This window comes from Balaenoptera musculus, chromosome 8 (assembly GCF_009873245.2).
Source record: "Balaenoptera musculus isolate JJ_BM4_2016_0621 chromosome 8, mBalMus1.pri.v3, whole genome shotgun sequence".
NCBI classification, from domain to species: Eukaryota; Metazoa; Chordata; class Mammalia; order Artiodactyla; family Balaenopteridae; genus Balaenoptera; species Balaenoptera musculus.
This window is the reverse complement of record NC_045792.1, coordinates 84,018,373-84,020,123: the sequence shown is the minus strand read 5'-3', so window position 1 is coordinate 84,020,123 and position 1,751 is coordinate 84,018,373. Positions and strand designations below refer to the sequence as shown.

The following is a 1,751-nucleotide window of genomic DNA, read 5'->3' as shown; positions in this document are numbered from 1 at the left end:
GAGATCTACACAATTCCCTCTTTCCCTTATACTGTGTACATTCATAGTAAGAAAATGAAAAGTCAATATACAAGGATTTCAACCCACTTTTTTTTTTTTGGCCACGCCAGGCGGGTTGTGGAAACTTAGTTCCCTGACCAGGGATCAAACCCCACCCCAGCAGTGAAAGCACCAAGTCTTAACCACTGGACCGCCAGGGAATTCCCTCAACCCACTTTTAACATGAACTTTGAAAAATTAGGGACTTATACATAGAAGGCTGGCTTCCTTTATATGAATATACAGCTCCTACAAATCATTAAGAAAAAGACCAACTTGGGACTTCCCTGGTGGTCCAGTGGGTAAGACTCTGTGCTCACAAAGCAGGGGGCCCGGGTTCGATCCCTGGTTAGGGAACTAGATCTCACATGCATACCACAACTAAGGAGCCCCTATGCTGCAACTAAGGAACCCGCCTGCTGCAAGTAAGACCCAGTGCAACCAAATAAATAAATTTAAAAAAAAGAGAGTTTGCATGCTGCAACCAAGACGTCTGCATTCCACAACTAAAAGAGCCCGCATACTGCAACAAAGATCCCCACGTGCCGCAACTAAGACCCCATGCAGACTAAATAAATAAATAAAATTAATTAATTAATTTTTTAAAAAAGAAAAAGAACAACTTGATACAAGAAAAAGAAAAAAAAAGAGAAAGGTATTTATCCTACAGATATACTCATACATTTGTGAAATAATGCATATATAAGTATATTCTTTGCACTGTTGTTTATAATACCAAAAGATTAGAAACAACCGAAATGTCCATCAGTAGGAATCCAGTTAGATAAATTATGGCATATCCATACAATGGAATACTGTGCAGCTATTGAAATAAAAATGAAGCAGATTTCTAGGTACTAATCCGGAACAATCACCAAGCTATACTGTGAAAAAAGCAAGGTCTAGAACAATGTGAATAACATGTGCTTAATAGTGTGCAAGATAAAGATTTATGGGTATATGTATATATTCAAATATATAGAATATCTCTGAAAGAATAAACAAGAAACTAAAATTTTCTAAATGAAATTTTTTTTGTAGTTACTGTATATGTACCAAGAAAGCTAATAACTTAGGGTTTGGTTGTGTTGTTGTTTTTTGTATTTTGTTTTGGTTTGGGTTTTGTTTCGTACTCTCTCCAGGAAATTACCTGGGTAAGTAGGGGCCAGAAGAAGAGAGACTTACTTTTCATTGTATAGTCCTTTCCATTTTTTGAAGCAATTGCTAAGAAGGATATGCCTTTGATTTCACAAAAAATTGACAGCATTGATTTGAGGATTGAAGAGGAGACTGCCTGCTACAATTCCCACTCACATGAGAATCCCGCTAAGTTAAAGATGGGATGTGGCAGCAACTGATGGCTTGGAGAGAACCAGGCAAGTCTTTAAGAAACTGGTCAATTTCCATTTCACCTTGTGGGGCTCTCCTCTTTTATTTTTCAGTATATTTTATTTCCTGAAAAAGCTCCTATTCTCTATTCCACCCCAAGAAATGCATCCCTTTAATCTACAGTGTAAAAGAGGTGTTCTCCAAATTTTAAAATTGTAAAATCAATTTTATGTCAATATTTCATGCAGAATAAATTTAATTTTTGTCATACATTTATTTTATAAGCTCATTTGCATTCATATTTACTTTTATCAAGTCAGTTAAAAGGAGCAATGAAGCCATTTTGATGAATGTGAAAAACAGAAATCAGAAGTTATATATAA

The 1,751-nt window shown here is 35.7% G+C and overlaps 1 non-coding gene across 1 annotated transcript; it reads left to right on the top strand.

The window, feature by feature from the left end:
• Window positions 1–323: 323 nt before the first annotated feature.
• TRNAV-CAC lies at window positions 324–396 on the top strand. The gene has a single exon. It is a non-coding gene; the product is annotated as a tRNA-Val (tRNA).
• The last annotated feature ends 1,355 nt before the right edge of the window (window positions 397–1,751 follow it).